General features: G+C 40.2%; 1 pseudogene; it reads right to left on the bottom strand.

Annotated features, from left to right (window-relative positions):
* LOC144455459 (uncharacterized) overlaps window positions 1-20996 on the bottom strand; it is a 119807-nt pseudogene that overhangs the window by 85642 nt on the left and 13169 nt on the right.

Raw genomic sequence — 20996 nt, 5'->3', positions numbered from 1 at the left:
TAATATAGAAGCTGCTAAATCTTGTGTTATCCTGATTGTTTTTTCCACAATACTTGAATTGTTTCTTTCTGGCCGCTTGCAATATTTTCTCCTTGACCTGGGAACTATGGAATTTGGCTACAATAATCCTAAGAGTTTTCCTTTGGGGATCTCTTTCAGGAGGTGATCGGTGGATTCTTTCAATTTCTATTTTGCCCTCTGGTTCTACAATATCAGGGCAGTTTTCCTTGATAATTTCTTGAAAGATGATGTCTAGGCTCTTTTTTTGATCATGGCTTTCAGATGATTTTAAAATTATCTCTCAGGGATCTATTTTCCAGGTCAGTTGTTTTTCCAGTGAGCTATTTCACATTGTCTTCTATTTTTTCATTCTTTTGGTTTTGTTTTACAATGTCTTCATTTCTCAAAAAGTTACTAGCTTCCAATTGCTCCATTCTAATTTTTAAGGAAGTATTTTCTTCAGTGAGCTTTTGGACTTCCTTTTTCATTTGTCCAATTCTGCTTTTTAAGGCATTCTTCTCCTCATTGGCTTTTTGGACCTCTTTTGCCATTTGGGTTAGGCTATTTTTTAAGGTGTTACTTTCTTCAGTATTTTTTGGGGTCTCCTTTAGCAAGCTGTTGACTTGTTTTTCATGATTTTCTTGCATCACTCTCATTTCTCTTCCCAGTTTTTCATCTACTTCTCTTACTTGCTTCTCAAAATCCTTTTTGAGCTCTTCTAAGGACTGGGATTGATTCATATTTTTCTTGGAGGCTTTGGATGTAGGAGCTTTGACTTTGTTGTCTTCTTCTGGTTGTATGTTTTGATTTTCTTTGTCACCAAAGAAAGATTCTATGGTCTGACTGTTTTTTTTGTGAGGTTTGCTCATGATTTCAGCCAATTATTTGAGTTATAAATTCTTTGTTAAAGTAGAGGTCTGCCTGCAATGTGGAGGGTGTATTGTCCCAGGCTTCGGGGGTTTTGTGTAGCTGTTTTCAGAGATACTTCTAGGGACCTGTAAATTTTCAGTTCTTCTAAGGTGGTATGATTAAGGGTGAGGTGTTTACTGCTTTCCTGGGGCTGTGCTCTGCTCTATGAATGACCACAAGTACTCTTTTCTGCCTTGGAACTGTGAGGAAGAACCTCTTTGCAGCACCACTACAAGCTCCACCATGCCAACACTCTCCCTCGCCCCAAGACTGCCACTCAGAACTATGACCCAGATCCAAGCATAGGCAAAGCAAGAGATTCCTGCCTCAGCATCAGCAAAGAGATCCCTGCAATCTCCCTCTGATCAGCCACTTGATTCCCCCTCTGTCTGTAGGCAGAAAACTCCAGATACAGCCACCTCCCCGGGGCTACACAGGGACTGGGGCTGGGACTGAACTTCTCTCTTACTGTGCTCATAGACTTTTCCTACTGAGTTGTCTTTGGTGTTTGTGGGTTGAGAAGTCTGGAAACTGCCACAGCTGCCCATGATTCAGTTTTCTGAGGCCTGCTTCAGCTTCACTGAGACCTGTTTTGCCTGTGTGCCCATGCTGAACTGTGTTCCTCTCCCCACCCAGTGTGATAGACCTTTCCAATCAACCATCCAGGTTGTCTTGGACTGGAAATTTGTTTCACTCTATCTTTTTGTGGGTTCTGCTGCTTTAGAATTTGTTTAGAGCCATTTTTTTACAGGTATTTGGAGGGATTTGGGGGGAGAGCTCAAGCAAGTCACTGCTTTTATTCTGCCATCTTGGCTCTGCCCCCCCCAACAATTTTAAAAAGGGGCAATCCACAAGCAAACACTTGTCTCCACCTCCTGGGCCCCTTCTAGGATGATAAAAGAAAAAGTTCTCCCTTTAATGAAACAAAACCCTGTTTTCGGTAATAGTTTTGTCCCAGTATATTGCCCTAATCTGGGGAATTTAGAAAGCTTTCAGCAAAAGAGTCAAACTGCCCAGTAATGCTAAAGAGGATTTAAGCCTCCTCCCCCATACCCAACATACACAATGCAGGTCTTGAAGCAGCGCACTTCTCAGGGATATTGTAGAGGGCCTTCTTGTCAGGGCATGAGCTTGGACAGAATAATCTCTTCTTTCCAGCTTTGAAATTCTGTGCCTGAAACAGAACTTCCTTCTTTTTCTTAGGAAAAGCTTGAGGCCTCTTTACTCCTTATCTATGGAAAGTCTGTGTCCAGTCCCAAGATGATAGCTTTCTCATTTGAAGAAAGTTACCTTAGCAACCACTTTATCATTCACTCAACTACTTTCCCTCTTCCTCTTTATCAATACTGAGTTAACATTGAATTCGTTCACTGCTAAATCTCTATAGCTTTTGTTGCTCTGGTTTATGTTACCTAGATTTCTGCCAATGACAAATGGCTTTTCTTAAAAGGACCAGACCTTTTGTTACCTCTGAGCATTTGAACAAACATGAAAGTTTTAAAACATTAAACAATAATTTCCTTATAGACAAGAACATACTTTCCCATTTCTAGAAAGTTTATTGTGTCATACAAAATGTATGTTGTTCAGTCATGTCTAACTCTTTGTGACCCGGTGGACCATGGTACATCAATGCTGTCCATTGGATTTCTTGTCAAAGAAACTGGAATGGTTTGCCATTTCCTTCTCTAGTGGAATAAGGCAAACAGGTTAAGTGATTTGCCCAGGATCTCACAGTTAATTAAGTGTCTGAGGCTGGATTTGAACTCAGGTCTTCCTGACTGCAGGTGCAATGCTCTGTCTACTGAGTCACCTACCTGCCTCTATAACATGCCTATAGACTACACATTAAACATCTCTCTCTTTTTTCCCTCTTGCTCTCTTGATATCTAGATAACTATAGCTATAGATAGATGGGTATCTATAGATACAACTAGCTATATCTATCTATCTATCTATCTATCTATCTATCTATCTATCTATCTATCTATCTATCTATCTATCTGTCTGTCTGTCTGCCTATCTAGAGAATGAACAAAAGCTATGAACTCTTCCTTTTTTGAAGCAGCAGATTGCAATCAAAGACTTTACTGATAATTTCTAAGACACTGTGACTTCTGTGTACCAGAGGATGCTCAACCACATCTTTTTAAGTTCTAGAAACTGATCTTGGTGGATCTTGTACATAGCCAGATTTACATGGTTCCTAACTGCCCTGTCTGTTTCCAGATCCTCAATAATTTCATTTTATTGTCATTCAAATGACTGAACTGCACAGAAAGAAATTAAACTAAAAATTAGGTTCATCTATCACTGGTCATGAGCCACGAAACACCATCCGGGGAATGAATATTTGTGTGAGAGACTATTTCCGCAGCAAACATTGCACACTTTGCATGCACTGAGAGTTGAATCTATGACCTGCTCATGTGCTCTTGGCCTTTCATGTAGTGAATAACCAATGAATTCCAGTCTGTTGTGTCAGCGTGTACCACAGCTCTGTGGCAGTCCAACAGAAGGCAATGGGTTGGTTCCTGCTTGGGTCTGCCATGTGAGTATAAAGTTACTGTTCCTCAAAAACATTTATCACACTGTAGTCAACCTTCTGCTAACAAACATTCCTGAACTATGCCAGGCTGGTCCTTAGATGAAAAACACAGAGTTTGTTGCCAGGCTCTTACTCAAAACCTTTCTAGCTTAGAAAGAGCTGTTTACTGACATAATAATAATAACACTGATAAAAATAAGGTCATGACAGATAGCATGGCATAGTGGATACAGAACTAGCCTTAGGTCCAGGAAGATGTGGGTTAAAGTCCTTCTTCTGATGTAGACTGGCTATGTGACCCTGAGTAAGTCATTTAACTCAGGCCCCTAAACAGTGCTCTACGAGTTATAAAGCAATGCTGATCTTCATTGGTAGGGGGAGATTCCTTATTGATTGTTCCCTATATCACAGGTATTCCCTCCTTCTTTCAAAGTAACCTATACAATAGTAAGAATAAATGAAATTCATAGAATACTTTGAAATTTGTAAAAATTTAAAAATGTGTAATATTCAAGAACTCAAGTTTCTCTCTACACCATGAGGGGCATGAGAGTTTGTCTTTGTCAAGAAAATGTTTAATGGAAGGGAAAATGCAAATTGAACCATCTAGAAATTGGTTCCCTTTTAAATCAGTGCAGCAGAAATTCTTGACAGGAGTAGGAAAGGCTGGGCTCTGAATTTGGGGAGGGGATATATGTGAATGATACGTCAATACCAGACAATGACACACTTCTTCCCCACTTTCCCTAGCACCTAATGGAGCAATTCCACCCACCCCACTTAGAAAAAAATTAGAGAGCTCTTAGAGCTGAAATGATCTCATCTTATTCTCAGATCCAGGGCATATTCTGAAAAGGCCAAAAAAAATTAAAAGAAAGAAAAAGAAAAGAATGGTGTGTGTATGTCGCTCCTCTCGCTACACATCATTAAATTAAATATTTTTCCTGGGTTGGAATAATTGTTCCCCAAGGTGTCTGGCAGCAGATTTATTTTCTTTCCCCTCCAAATAGTTATGAAAATGAGAGCAAATACCTTTACAGAAGAAACACAATCCCATTTCTTTACAGAATCAACTCACAGGCTCCTTTATTAGAACTTTATTCACATGAGAGTGGAACTTTATTGATTTTTCCCAGCTCTTGTCCTGCTCCCTCCCCAAACTGTAAGATGAAGAGGGTCCCAAATCCCACAAACTCATCTGTATGGATCCAAGTCTGTTTGTATAGCATCCTCAGCTGTTATCCATCGCTTCCATGGCAACCTGAAGTCATTTAAAAAAAAACGCAGAACAAGAGAAGTTGAGGGATGTTTCCTAAGCAACAATATCATCTCTGTAAACAACTATTGATTGTTCTGGGATCTTCTTTCCTTTCAATCCCCCCCCCCCAACTAGATGACTTAGGGAATTGTAGTTGTCAGAGTCCTGTGACCACTGACTGCAATGGTTCCATTACTTCTGAGAGAGGAAAAACCAAGAGGATAATCAAAAATTCAAAAGATGTTATTAAGGATGAAGTTGTTGAATATCTTGAGACACAAAGTCATCATTGCCTAATCCTTTAGTATTCTTTTTACCCCTCCCCCCAAACCTCAGGAATCCCATAGCATAGCCTGGCACCAAAACTTCTCCAGAAAAAACACCCAACATGGGAGAATCCAGAGGCTCACAAGATAAGCCACATAAGAAAAAGAGACCCCTGATGCTTTATTGCTGGGTCCCTCAATGGTCTCCCCTGCTTCTTCAGTCTCCCACTGCTTTATCTATCTGTAATCACAATATCATGGGCCAGTTTATAAGAAACACCATATCAAAAACTCCCCCTACTTTAATTTCCTACTTATTGGCAGCTACAGGTAGGGTGAGGGTTCTTGTTCTCTTTAGGGGTATTGGCAACAGCAGCTTCCTTCCTGCTTCTAAAATTTCTTGCTTCTATGATTATGATAATAGTCTTCTTTTTCAAAGCTATTACGTTCTTTTCTCACTCCCTGGAGGACAGGTATCTTTTTTTTACAGATACTTCAGTGGAGGGACAGATTCGTCCCTTTAAGAGAATAGACCTCCTTCCTCTCTCTACTGAAGTATTTTTGTTGTTTATTCATTTTTTCAGTTGTGTTTGACTCCCTGACCCCATTTGTGGTTTTCTTGGCAAAGTTACTGGAGTGGTTTGCCATTTCTTCTCCAGTTCATTTTATAGATGAGGAAACTGAGGCAAACAGGTTTAAGTGACTTGCCCAGAGTCACACAGTTAGTAAATGTTTGAGACCAGATTTGGATTTAGGGAAAGGAGTCTTCCTGACTGTGGGCCTAGCCCTCTACCCACTGCACCACTTAGCTGCCCCATAATTGAAATATTACATAGATGATAATGACAATGAGATGGTGGTGGTCTGACAGTTTCTTTGGCTTTGACCATTCCAGTCAACTAAAGACCATATGACAAGCATTGGTGTTTCCTTAAATGCAACACTCTTTGCTTTTCTTTCATGAGAGTTTTCATTCTCCCTTATCTTCCCAAGTGCTCTGTTGTAGGTCATTCCAGTGATTTCTCTTGCCCACTTTGTATATTTACTCTCTTGTGTATAAGTTCAGTAAACATTGCTCCATCACAATCCTTACTTTCAGCGCCTCCCAACCTCAGATGGAGACATGAATTTAAAACTTATTTAATGAGTGCTTCTCATCTTCGTAAGCAAAGTTTCTCAGACTGCTGTTCTTAGGGTGATGAATATCTCGTGGGTATTTTGACTCATGGCTGCTATGCCAGAATCTTGGAAGAGTTTGAAGACTTGCCCCTATGAGAAAGGTTCAGGCAAAGTGCATAATAATAATAACTTACACTTATCAAGAGCTTAATGTTTTAAGAAGCACCTTACATGTATTAATATAGTTGATCTACCTCTGTGAGGTGTTATTATTATCCCATTTTACAGATGAGAAAACTGAGGCTCAGAGAGAATAAAGAGATTTGCCCAATATCACATATCTTGTGAATGTTTTATATGGGATTTGAATCCAGGTATTTCTGTCTCTAAGTTTAGCACTCTATCCATTATGCTCCAATATAGATGATGGTAATGCTAACTGACCTACTGTTGGTGATTTAGGTGGGTGTCTACCCCAAGCATGAGAAGACTTCCTTTGGTAGAATTGGAAGATGAGAACAATTTGTTCCAGTGGCCATGAAATTGTCCAAAACAGGTGCTGTGTAGTGCTTAGAGCTTGGTCAGACACTGAAGATGCCAGATGTCATCCACTGTATCTCTAGTTATCAACAGTCATCCTGATTTTTGTCTTGCCACTGAACTTCAATGACTCAGGAAGAGAGCATGAGGCTGAGGACTTTGTGCAACTCTTCCTCACTTAAATCCAATTCACAGCAAATCAAGACATCACCTGCATGATATCATTGGTCCTCTCCAAAAACAAAGGATTAACAGCAACTTGAGGTTTTGTAGTCCAATTACCATCCCTGCTAAAGCCATCTTGATTGAATCCAGAACTACCTGGCCTAAATGACTGATATTGGTAGATTATATTAATATTAATCCTTCTTCCAGAGATCATCCTTTAGCCAAAGCAACTTACTCAAGAATGGCTTTCTCCAATAATGCACCATACCTCCCTACTTAACTGAAAATACTACACTTCCCCCCAATCTAGGAATGGACCATGACTTGTCCCCATCCAGTTTGTCCTGATCCTATGCATGACCAGTGTCATTTCTTCTCCATATTCCTCAAAACTTTATTTCCTGGTTCTGGTAGATGTCTTCACCAATTTATTGTTATCTGTACCACCTTGCCAAATGACTTGGGTACCTGGACTAGAAGTAAAATATCTGCTGATCTAGCTATGGTCATACTCTGGTGGAGCCAGGTCTCTGATGAACATTTCCTTCCTCATTCTTGGTGTGTGTGTATGTGTGAGTGTGTGTGTGGGATCTCCTGTCTTCCTGACAGATCCTTCCCCTCAATGTTCTGAATGCTGGATTTATTGACGCTGTCATGCTATTTGGTCCCAAATACAGCACTAGCAGCAATGACTGGAAGTTGAGTGACAAGTGGTTTTCCCCTCTCTGGAGGTATTCAAGTGGATACTGTATGACCCCATGGTTTTGTAAAGGGGCTTCCTCTTCAGCTATGATTTGGATTAGGTGACATCTGAGACATCTTTTGGTTCCAAAAGTCTGTTTTCTGATTCTGTGAAATAAAGATTCTTATCCTAAACACTCGGCAAGATTCATTAGTAAGATAGTCCCTGCATATTAGCTAAGCAAGGGTTTAGGAAGCAGAAAATTAATAACAACTAAGGTACCTAAGTGGCATATTGTAAGTAGATAGCCTTCTGGACTTGGAGTCAGAAAAACCTGAATTCAAATCCTACACCAGGAACTTATTAGCAGTAACTCTGGGTAAGTTGTTTAACTGCTCTGCCTCAGTTTCCTAATCTGTAAAATGGGTGCAATAATAGTACCAACCTCACAGGATTGTTGTGAGGCACAAATGAGTTAACATATCTATGTCTATATCTCTATTTATCTATCTATCCATCATCTATCATTTATCTATCTATGAATTGATAGTGCTTTGAAAACCTTAAATGTTATATAAACACTATGAACTTTATGTTGGATTCTGGTCCATTGTGTACTCAATGAATTATATGTAGTTCATTGACTCAGATTTGATAAAATATTTCAAATCTCTCAGATTTTTGGCATAAAATATAGAGTATGTTTTATATATTTCTTATTTCTTTTTCCTTAATATTTGTTTAGAATAAATCATGCTTGAAAACAGGTATGCTTTTGTCTAGGACGATGTGAACACTTTGGCAGTTCAGAAAAAAGATTTTTTAAAATACTGACAAAAAAGGGTACATGCATGCATGTGTGTGTGGTTAAGGTTGGATATAATTTCAAAGGCAGATTCCTGAGATATGTGCCTAAAATTAGGCACGTATCCTTTAACTCATCTTTTCTCATAGTATGATACATCTCCATCTTCCCTATGATCAGCATGGAAGTTTACTGGCACATTCTACAATCACCACACAGTGTTAAAACTGTGTGTCTACTCATGCCAGTTTTTACACACCATCACCTACTATTGGGGACTGGCCATGAGTAGATACACAGCTATATCACTATGGGATGGCTTTGCAACATATTGGCCAAACATGCAAAGCTGTGGACTTTTAGGAGCCACTTTGCACTAAGAAATTTCTGCTGAGGGCAAGCTGAGCGTATGCTGTCAATTGCATTAGGGAGACCTAGAGAGTATGGATAAGAATTAGAACTAAGACATCTTAACATGGATGAGGCATTCACAGCAAGAAATTGACAGTCAGGTCCAGAGAATTTCCCCTCCTTAGGATGCCTTGGAATCAGAGAATGCGGGTAAAGCATATTCCAGTTCCTGCCCAACCACTGCCTCAAGGTATTGGTGGTTTCTAAACCATCAAGGATCATACTGGCCCAGGGAGAATTTAGGTCCTGTTCTTTCTTTGCAATTCTTTTCTACATGAGCATCTTCCTCAATTACTGATATACCAATCTTCAACACAAGTGTGTGGTAAAGATCAGGCTGCCATATTCATGTTACTCTTAAAAATGCTTCCTTCAAGATATGAGACTCCCCTTCTTGTCATAATTCTTAGTGAAAGCCGAGCTCCTGATTCTTAAGAGTCAGGTCAGGGCTCCATCAGTTGCAAGTTCTTCACAATGAAATATCTGAAGAAGTTTGCAGTTCTAAGGACAGGCTACAAAACCTCCCCTCCCAGGGGTGCTGGTCAGTCGAATTTGGCCTGTGTGTACTCTGGCTCTGTTTTTTATATGTCTGGTCCTAAAATCAATCTGAAGAAAGTTACCCGGGGCTCACGAAAAGCACATTTCTCCATCTCATCACGTAAGTCAGCCATTGTGTGACCACACGTGTCAGCAAACACTTCTTGATGCTGCTCCTGGGACAAAAATGTCAAGATGTCATCAAGGTAAGACATGACATATTGGCCCCTAAGGTCAGTGGGAACATTGCTGAAATGTTGCTGGGGTTGCCCCACCCCAAAGGGACAACCTGTTATTCAAAGGGTCTAAACCTACTGTGAAAGATCATTAGCCATCCATCCCCAAACTAATTCTTAAGAGATTATATGTCTCCTATAAACCTCACTTAGTATAAATTTAGGCCCCTGTATCATTCTCAGGATGTCTGAAATGAAAAGCAGCAGAGAGCTGTTATAGAACAATCTTGTTGAGCAACCTGTGATTAGTTCAGGGCTATGGCGCCCCCTTTTCCTTAGGCACAAAGAATAGGCAGCCCCAGACACAACTAAGATGACAAAACTCCTTCATATTTTCTTATTTAACAAAATGAACCAAAGGCTCGGTCCAGGGCAGCTGAAGAGCAATGCCTCTCTGGTCTACACCCACACATGTAGTTTAGATAGGGTCTAGGCCCTGGGGACCCTGACTTGAAATTATTTTTTCTTGTATTTTTCCAATTCATCACATCTCTCACCTTGGTGCCGTGAGGGAAATTGTGTAAGGCTTAAGTTTTGGCTCACGTACAGAGTCTCTCCAAAGAGGAGGAATAGAAAGATCCTTGCAGTGCAATATGAATTGGATGTGAAACAGGTATTAATTTCCTATGTCCTAAAGACAGAAAAGACTCATCATCCAAACTGACCTGACTTAAGCAGTAAGGAACGAATTATAATTACTGATACAGTCTATGGGGAGATTGAGCCATAAACATGGGAATATGCATGTGGAAAGGCTGCACAGACATTATCCAAGGATGTTGTCTAAATAAACAAAGTTGTGGGCTTTGGGGAGCCATTTTATACTGGGAAATCTATATTGAAGGCCAGTTTTTTCATTGTCCAGATAATGCCCAGTGTACAGTTTTTTTGTTTGTTTATTGTTAATCAATCTAGGTCAGGGCTAGGGTTCATGCTTCTACCAGGGGTCACCTTCTCCGAGAAACACTGTAATAGTGCTTAGGACGCCTCTCTCTGCTACCTATCAGCCCTGACCAAATGACCCAGGATCTCTAAACCTCTGAGACTTACAAGGTGGCCTATATTCCTGTCTTAACATATCTATAGGGCAGTTAGGTAGTGGATAGAGTGTTGGGCCTGGAGTCAGGAAGACCTGAGTTCCAATCCAGCCTCAGACACTTACTAGCTGTGTGACCCTGGGCAACTCACTTAACCTGTTTGCCTCAGTTTCCTTATCTATAAAATGAGTTGGGGAAGGAAATGGCAAACTACGCCAGTATCTTTATTAAGAAAACCCAAATGGGGTTGTAGAGAGTCTGACACAACTGAAATGATCAAACATCTGTCTTGGAATAAATGCTCATTCATATAAGATGGGGAAAGAAAAAATACAAGAAGCATCCTGAAATCCAGATGCAGGCTTGCCTCTGCAGGCTCTTTGCTGCCTCCATGTGCCTTTCCCTATACCACGAACAGGAAGTTTGTTTGAAAAAGCCTAGAAGCCAAGAAGAAAAGAAATAGAAGATATGTGGAGTAGCTCCCTTTTTAAAGGTCCACTGAATCATCACGATTTCTGGCTAAGTGGTTGGCTAACTGTCCTATCTCTATGACTCTCCTGTCCTCCATGCTTGGAAAGCTCGTAGTCTTTACCTCTATCTCTTAGATTCCATAGTTTCCTTTAAAACTCACCTCCTACATGAAGCCTTTCCCATTCCCCCCACCTCCTAGTGTCTACCCTTTGAAATTACTATGTAATGATGTTGTACATATCTTGTATATACTTATATGTTCCTATGTTGTCTTATGCCCTCTGGACCAGGTCCTTCTTCAATTTCACCTGGGGATCAGCCAAGGATCAGTTCATTCCTTGGGACATGGGGGAAGAGGAAGGAAGGGACCCAGAAGGCTTGTTACAGAGTGTAAGTTTGTTAAGGATAAGGACTATTTATTTCATTTTTTCTTTGTTTCCCTAGCACCAAGTACAATGTTTGACACCAAGTGCTTCATGAGTATTTGTTAATTCATTGATTAGAACCAAATAACTACACTGGAAAGCTTCCTATCTATTATCCCTAGAATTATTTGCTGTCAACCTGCCAAACTAGAGGAATGGTTTGATACCACAGTAAACTTTCCCACAAAGATTTACATTCAGGTGTCATCTTTCAGTGCAATGATACTTCCCCTTTCCCACCAAAATCCTGAGAATATAATTACTCATTGCATCGGAGCTTATGAGAGCTGCCTTTGTCTAGGCTGGGATAATCCTTTCTGGAGCTCTAAAGAATCTCTACAAAAAGGTGGGTTTCTCTGTCTTCCAAGCTTTCATCCTTATTTCTTATGGACTCTACTCTCTTGAATGAATATTTTCCTTCTTTCTCAGCCAAGTTCATTTCCCTAACCTTATACTGATACAAAGAGGCAGTGTGGTACGGTATATAGAGACAGTTAGTCATGAAGACTGGAAAATCAGAGTTCACAGTCTTACCTCTGACTCATACTGGCTGAATGACCCCAGGTGACTCACTTAACCTCTAATATTCTAGGCAACCCTGTATGACATTGCAGAGAAGGTGTATTCCTGCATTGATACAGGGAGTTTCCTTATCTAGAAGTTTTCTATATTAATGAAATCATAGTTACGGTCCTGATACCTTTCTCTATATTGATCTAAGGGAGACTCTTTGGAGAGCAGCCATATTCTTGTGGTGCTTAAGGGTCAGGGAAATATGACCCTGTGGAGACTGGTAAGAACTACATGTCCCATGATTCTTTGGGATCAATTGTGTTTTTTTTTTTTTCTCACTGAGTGGGCAGAAAGGCCTCAAAGTTGAAATTTCAGAAAAAGTCACTGGAGCTCTTCTCTAGTGGATGGGTCCAGCTGTGGGGTATTTTTTTGCCCCCACATCCATCTGGTGCTAAGGTGGTCCTGCAGTAGAATGGTTCAGGACCTGGCTTGCTGGTGGTCCCCCATAGAGCAAGCTGCTTTATAAATGAGAGATTAAGGAAAGACTACAAGCTCCACTCCAGGAGATGTCAGAAGCAAAGCAGCAGTCCTTCAGAGCCAGAGTTAAATTCTCAGAGGTAGAGGATGCCAGTTAAAGGAGCCTGAGGCAGGTGGGGAGTTCTGAATCAGAAACATGAGATAGCACCAGAAGGCCAAGAGAGTATGAGGAGCAGAGAAGTATGGGATGGGATCAGGAAAAAAAGCCAGATACTTTAAAAATTAGGAGGGGGGAAGTTTAGGGGGGAAGAAGAGGTGTGTGTGTGAAAAACATTGAGGTACAGTAAATTAAAAGGAAATATTTTAACTGAACTTGAGAAAGTAAACAGAGATTGAGTCAATCATCTTGATGGTAAGAAGTATGGTAGCTGGTTATAGATTTTGAGCTAGAAGAAATCTCAGAGGGCATTGAGTCAGACTAGTTCAATTTGAAGATGAGTAAACTGAGGCCCCAGGAGGTTAGCTGAGTTGCCCAAAGTCACAGAGGTACTAAGTAGAAGAAGTGATAATCAAGCCTAGTTCCTTAGAATCCAAAGCCAGTTTGCTTTCTGCAATGACAGTTGCCTCTTCACTCACTAGCCTCTTAATTCTTTCTGATTGATCACCGGATTAAATATGACTGCTTAATCATTTTTATGTCATAGAGCCCTTTAGCTGCTAGAAAGGTGAAGCCCATGGACTCTTTCTCAGTGCTTGCTTTTAATTAATTGAAGGAAGTGCTAAGTTCAGTTAGAGGTTAGTGAAACTAAAGATGTAATATTTTTTCCCATCCAAGTTCATGGACCCCCTTGAAGTCTATCCATGGACTCCTTAGGGATCTGTGGACCCAAAGTTAATAAATTCTGGATTAAACTAATAGGCATTTGAGAGGGGACCTTACCCCAGAGGGTGGTAAACAGGAAAGAACAAAAACATGACCCATACTAAGAGCTCTGATCTGATCTGAGGTATGACCATGACTCTAGGAGACCTCCTTGAGGAATGAGCATTTGGTAGCCATTACAGTGGATAAAAGCCTTTCCAGGGGATGAGGAGAACCCTGTTTGTGACAGTGTCACCTCTCACTAGAAGAATAATAATATTTTGCATATTTAGATGACACCCTTGGACAACAATGTCCATGCAGCCTTCCCACAAATAGTAATATTATTTTCCATAGTACTATAAGGTTTACAAGGCAATTTCCTCATAACCCTGTGAGTTTGCTAGCATACTTTGACCCAGCATGAGGAAAAAATTCCTAACATTTAGTACTGGCTCTAAATGGAATCGTTTGCCTTAGGGGACACAAATTAACTTTATTTAAAAACAAAAATCACCTCAAAACAATTTATATTGAAATCTGTTGTTTTTACATCACTTTCATTTCCAGATATATACCTTCTTTCTCTTCTCTGTAGAAAGCTATCCCTGGGAACAAAGAATAAAAAAAGAGAGAGAAACAAAACGGTTCTGCAAAACGAGTGAATGAAAGGATAGAAAAGCATTATGTTAAGGATTTGGTGTGTTTTGTCATTTCCCGAATGCTAGGAATACAAATACAAAAATAAGGCAGAATGGTGGTTAGGAAAGGATATTTTGATCTGAAAAGTGACAAGGATGGTGAATGGAGCCATAAGGCAGTTGATTGACAGGCTTTTTAACAAAAGCAATGTAGTATTGATTTAATTAGTTATTGATTCGCAACAACCAAGAAGATGGCAGGAGTGAAGCATGGTTGGATGTGGGGAGTTCTTTCATCAATCAGGACAGTACTACCCCAGGAAGGGATTTCTAAACCTGGGAGGCTCAGCTTTTCTGGGTCATGGCCATTCAAGGTCCAGTTCAGGAGGATATGCCCATGGTAGGGCTAATCAGCACATCAACAGATTCTGTATATGGAATGTTCAACCACCCACAGTCTGCTTCCTTTTCAAAGAAGGGAATTCTAAGTTTTAGAGATGAGAAAACAGAGGCTCAAGAAGTGACTTGCCTATGCTCACACAACTAGGAAGTGTTAGCTGAAATATTTGGAATCTATTACCAATGCTCTTTCCCTTGGTACTGCCTGTCAAGAATTCATATGGTACAGTTTCATGGTGAAATCCATTATCCCCAGTAGTTAGGGATGTCGGGGAGCTGGGAGGGTCCTTTGGTTTCCACATGGAGGCACTGGCTTTGCGTAGCTGAACATGTGGCTCTTTTTAGAATGCCCTGAATGACCAATGCAGTGTGGGACAGTGGAATAAACACTGGATTTTAGAACCACACAAACGATGTTCAAATCCTGGAGCTGATATATACTCTTGGGTGATGGTGGGTAAATCTATGAACTGTAGTTTCTTCATCTGTTAAAGAGAAAAGTTGTTGATGTCTGAGGTCCCTTGCACCTTCCAATCTATGATCTGGTGACTCTGTGTGTCTCATTGCTATCATGCTTCTCTGGGGGGAATCTATCTATCTGTCTGTCTGTCTGTCTGTCTATCTATTTATCTGTTTGCCTACCTTGGATCACAGATAATCATGTGATAAGACTGCCTTTATGGCACAAAGATAGGTCTATATGAATGTATTTTGTGTTTGCTGCAGGTAGAATAGCTCTGAGACAGACAGATGGGGTTGAGTGGTCACAAAATTCTTTCTGTAATATCACATTGATGGATGTGCATGAAATGAAAAGGGTACTTTTTTACTTCCTAGCAATAAGGAAAAGACTCGTTCCTGGAAGAACCCATGAGATTTAGACCTGGAAGGGATCTTAGAGATCATCTTATCCAACCTCTTCATTTTATAGTTTAAAAAAAAAAACAGTTGGATCTTGGTGAAGTGAAATAATTTGCCCAATAATTACTGAACTTTTAGGGTGCAGTTAGGACTTGAATCCAGTTCCTCTGAATCTAAAGGGAGTGGTCTTGCCCCTAAACTACAGCGTATCTCATGTAGAAAGGAAATATTGAACATATTAAAAAGAAAGCTCTCATCTGTCACTGGCATAATTTCAGGACATGTTGGTGCCCTGGGTTTCATGGTCTGACTGTATTGCTATGCATTACCAGCCTCCTCCAGGTGGTAATACCCTTTATGCTGCCTTAAAGGCTAGCAGCTCCTTCTCCCATGCACCCAATGTTTACCTGGCATTCCTGCTTCCCCTGAGTTAGTTTCAGATAGAAAGAAGTGGTCAGTCCTCTGCCTCTGGTACCTTCTTTACCCTGGGGAAAGTAGTACTAGAAGACACTCTTTACACTCAGAGCTTTCAGCTTCGAATATATAGCGAGTCTTGAGTCTGAATATATTCAACCTCACCTAAATCGGCTTTCATGAATTTAATTAAATCTCTAAAAAATTGACAGCTATTCTCTAGTCCTCACCCCCAGTACAAATGGCACCACATGACTGGTAATGGTTTGGCACACTGAATCCTAAATTGATAAACCTCTCTATTTTTCTGACTATATGTTGGTTTCACTTTCTCCACATCTCTGGGAAGACTATTAGAGGAGTGACTTCTATTCTTCCAGAGAAGTAGAAGAAAGAATTATGTAGTATAACCAAGAATCAGAAGGGCTACATTATTTTAGGTTCATTACTAGAGAATAAAATTACTTATATGTAATAATAAAAAAGTTTGAAAAGAATCTGTCATGTACTACAGTTTCTTCTTTTGCATAAAAATTGGAAAATAAGATTTTCTTCTTTTTTGTGGCCATTCCTTTCCAGTCAGGGACAACTGGGCCAGGACAGCATGAGACATGTCCTAGGCCTCATTTATAAAGTGCCACCTTAAAGTGCTTAATGGCTGGGGTTTCACTGGATTCCTTTTAGCTTTTGAACAGGATGCCCAAAGATTTAATCATCATTTATTCCATAAGCATCTCACTTGCCTTAGTTACCATGGCTCAGTCATTTCTGGCCCAGGGCCTAGCTTGAATAAGAACAACAGGGCTAACAAGAGGGTGGTGGGAATACACCCTTTCAGGGCATCCAGCCAATCTCTGGTATTCAAGCTCAACCAGGATCCAGGGTCAACCTTTTCCTCCAAGTTATGAATGGTGGCATACAGAGGGTAATACTCAGGGTGGGAGAGAGGCATGATCAGCAATGTGGATGAGAATTCTAATGGAGAATGATAAAGACAGATATGCTTAGAAATACAGAATTAGTATACTAGGGACAAACAGAAGGCAGTACACTTAGACATGATAAATACGAAATGGTTTTTTTTTCTTTGTTGAATAACACACAGAGGGCAACTCTTAGACCCAGGGTGGCTGAGGCTGTTGCCCAATCCTTCTTCATTAAGGGGCTCTTCTCAACTTTGCATCCCCCCTTACTCCAACAGATTCAGTTTGGAACTGGGGGAGCGTGACCTCTACAGAGAAGCAGCAAGCTCTTTGTCTCAAACTCTCTGGCTCTTTATAAGCCTACCCCAGATGCCTGGGAAGAATGAATGCAAGTTTAGGTTTGGCTCATGCCTAGGGTATCCTCAAAAGGAGAGGGAGTAGAGAGGTACTTAATGCACCACATGAATCATATGTAGGACAGTTATTTATTTCCTTCACACAAAACAAATGCTTAACACAAGAAGCTTCACAAGCATCCAAAGACTTAAACAAGCAACAGCAGAAGCTTATAAGTATGTTATACTCTCCTGGGAGGATGAGAATCGAAACATTAAAAATGCAAAGACATTTGTAATACTACTGAATGGCATTTTGCCCTTGACTCTGCTTTGCACTGACTCCCTCAAGGTCTATGTCTTCTAAACCAGCCAGTTTAGGCTTATTCTCCTGCGGTGGTCACCTTCTCCAAAAAGTAATATATTATTTGTTGGGGGCCCCTCTCAAAGAATAGGCAGCACCAGCTGAAGAATCCAGAAATTCCTGAGTGAGTCAGTCTTGAATGGCCCATCTCACTTTCTCTATTCAGTCTCCTGCAGTCAGGAAAAGTAACATAAAGCAGAAGAGACAGTCAGAGACACAGGCTCAAATGTGCCTAGGAAGGCCTACCATCTAGTTGTCATGTGGGAGCAATGGCAGTCCTTCCATACTCTCACCAGAGAGTTGTGTGCCATGACTTTTGGAGGATAATAGGAAAAAGAGTAAATGAGCAGAAGCTGCTTCTCTTTTTTAAAACAATGCAAACATGATGCAAGTCCTACACCATCCCAACCCTGTCCCTGCCACTTGGTTAAAGGGCAGAGGATTAAGGGACCACTCAGAGTCTTCTGTATCATCTCAAAGCAATAATCTCTTCAACAGTGAGCCACACTCATTTCCAGAAATTGCCAGGACGCTCTGGATATGCTCCATGGATATACTCCAATCTAGCCATTGTTACATTAATACCAACAGCAGTTAGCACAGTGCCTTGTACATCAATAAATATTTATTGTTTTAACTGATCACTTCCTCCTTGAAACCCTCACTTTCCTTTTCCTTTGTGACATTGCAATCTCTTCTCACTTCTCTGGCTATTGCTTCTTTGTCTTCTCTGACAGCTGCCTTTTACTAGAGCATAGAAGAGACAAAAACAAGTAATATGAAATAAAACTAAAAATGTAGATTGGCCTCAGATCATAAATGAATGCCACACACAGGTCTTTGAACTTTACTTGGTGTCCAGTGAGGAGTTTTGAAGAGAATGACCATGACCAGATCTAGGTATAAGGAAGATTTTTCTGCCAGTGGCATGGATTGGAGGAATTTGAGATGGGAAGAGGGAAGATCTGTGAAAAGGCTATTGTAATCATCTGGGAAGGTGGCAGTGACAATCAATGCCAGAGTGAGGCACTGGGAATACAGAAAGGAGAACAGATGGGAGAGATGTTGCGGGAGTAGAATTGATATGAGAGGGAAAGGAAATACAAAAGTCAAATGTAACAATAAACTTTAAAACACAAGAGACTGGTTGGCTGAGTAATGACACTGATAGAAATAGCAAACTGAGAAGGAAGAGTAGAAGAAAATAAAATAAGCTTCGTTTGGGACATAGAATCAAGGCAACAATGAAAATCCAATTTGAGGCGGATCTAGCTACTGGCAGCTAGAGACATAGATTTATATAGCTCAGGAGAGAGGTCGGGACTGGAGATAGAGGTGGTAAATGAAGCAATTGGGAATAAATGAATTTTCTAAGAAAGAGTATAAAATGAGAAGAGAAAGGGGTCAAATATAGAACTTTGGGGAATGCTCACATTAAATTTTCTAGAAGCAGAGCCAGTGAAGCAGACAGAAGGGGTGATTAGAGAAGCAGCAGGACAACCGGGAAAGATTGTTGTCTCTGGAGACGAAAAAGGCGAGAGGATGCAGCTGAAAGAGGTCATCAATAGCTTCAGATGCTATCGAGAAAACAGGTACGATTAGGACTATCTATAAAAAGGTATTTGGATTTGTTGATTAGGAGGTCATTAGTGACTTTTGAGAAAGTAATTTCAGTAGAATAGTGGGGGTGGAAGCCAGACTGCAAAGTGTTGAGTAAAGAGTAGGTGGTGAGGAAGTAGAAACATTGGGTATAGCCAAGTTTTTCCAAGGAGAGTATTGAAATGGAGGGAACAGATGGGATGAAAGCAGAATGAGGAAAAAAGGTTAAAGAAAGGCTATTTTAGACTTGAAGAGCCATGCTCATGTTCCTAGGCACATGGGAAGGCACTAGAGAAGTGGGAGACATTGAACATGCTTACCAAATCCTAAGTATTGGTTGTATAGGAAGAAGATCACAGGAAGCTCCTTTTTGTCCTCTTCCAAACCTTCCCACTATTTACAAATAGCTCACCAACTTTTTAGTTATTTTAAACAATACTGAAGAACATGTCACAATTGGGTGCCACCCTCAGCCTGTGGTTTTAATAAGCACAACTATAATATTTTTTACTTTTATGGTGCCTTAAAGTTTCCAAAGAGCTTTCTTCCCTACAATTCTCTCAGATAAGCAGGGCAAGTTTTGCTAATTACTACCATTTTAGAGATGAGAAAACTGAGTCTCAGGGAGGGTTAATGACAAATGCACTTCAAAGGGAAAAGATATTTGGGTCTATATTGGGAAATATTTATTGCGCCCAAACAAAATGTATCTGTAACTAAAAAAAAAGAAATCTAGATTAATAAAAAAAGAACTGAATGAATTGAAAAGAAGTGACTTTGAACATCAAAGGCAAATTCTAAACACTTCCACAAATAATTTCTCTTAATATTTATCTTTAAAAAGCCTGTTTCAAGGGGCAGCTAGGTGGTGCAGCCCTAGAGTCAGGAGGACCTGAGTTCAAATTCCGCCTCAGACATATAACACTCATTAGCTGTGTGACTCTGGGCACGTCATTTAACTCCAACTGCCTCACCAAAAAAGCCTGTTTCAGTTCTAAAGTCACTTTTTTTTTTTTCCCACACAGAGTAGATGAATTTAAGATGAGACAGCATGGAAGGAAATTGGTCCACAATTGGTCAATTTACCTAATATTTTTTAGAGCAAAGCAGTGTGTCATGTTACCTATGCCAACCCCTCCTCCATTCAATAAACTCCAAATATTCCATGATGCCTCCAGGATGAAATGTAAAATATCCTGTTTGACTTTTAAAACTCTTTATTAACCTGGTCACTTTCTACCTTTCCAATCTTCTTACTCTCTATGCTTCCTCTACTTATATATTCCAATGATCTAGTTAACAATGGTTTCCTTTCTGTTCCTGGAACCAGACACTCCATTTCCTGACTATTCACTTTCATTACCTGTTTCCCATGCCTGGAATTCTCTCTCTCCTCATCTACATTTGCAGGTTTTTCTAGCTTTCTTCAAGTCTCAGTTAAAAGCTTATGTTCTTCAAGAAGCCTTTCCTGAGCCTTCTTAATGCTAGCTCATCTTGTCTGAGTTTATCTACAATTATCCTGTTTTTATCTTGTTTCTTCTTAGTTGCTTGCATGTGGTCTCTCCCCCCCATTGTTAGATCTTGTGTTTCTTGAGGGCAGGAAATTTTCTATGTATCTTCAGTGCTAAGTACAATGCTCAGCACATAGTAGGAGCTTACTAAATGCTTGTTGACTTGACTATACCATACAATTAAGTCCCCAAATATATGGTTCCAACAATAAGAGTTATAGGAGTTTGGGGGGAGAGCAATAATGTGGAGGAATGGCATAGTTAAGGAGGGATTTATGGAAGAGGAAAGTCATAAAGGTTAGGTAAGTAGAAGAGATTGCTTCATTTTTACCTGTGCATTCCCAGCACCCAACAGAATTTCTGGCATATAGTAGGTACTTAATAAATGCTTGCTGAATGGATTAATGAATGAATGGAGGAAGGGAGAACAAGGACATTCTAGTTGGGAGAAATGGTATGTTGAAAGACAGGGCAACAAGAATAGTTTAGGTGGCTAGCCAAAATGTATACAAAGGAAACAAGGTCCAAGTTGACATAAACTGGGTATAACAAGGAGAGCAATCTGGTTAGAATGGAAGGGTCACATGTAGAGCAGCTGGAGCTACGGGTGAGAGGTATATAGTAGGGGCGGGTCATGAAAGCAAAGCCCTTTAATGTCAGAATAAAACTGGACTTTTTCTTGTAG

The sequence above is a fragment of the Phascolarctos cinereus genome, unplaced genomic scaffold (genome assembly GCF_003287225.1).
Source record: "Phascolarctos cinereus isolate Bilbo 61053 unplaced genomic scaffold, phaCin_HiC Scaffold_9;HRSCAF=440, whole genome shotgun sequence".
NCBI lineage: Eukaryota > Metazoa > Chordata > Mammalia > Diprotodontia > Phascolarctidae > Phascolarctos > Phascolarctos cinereus.
This window is presented reverse-complemented; position numbering and strand designations above follow the sequence as displayed.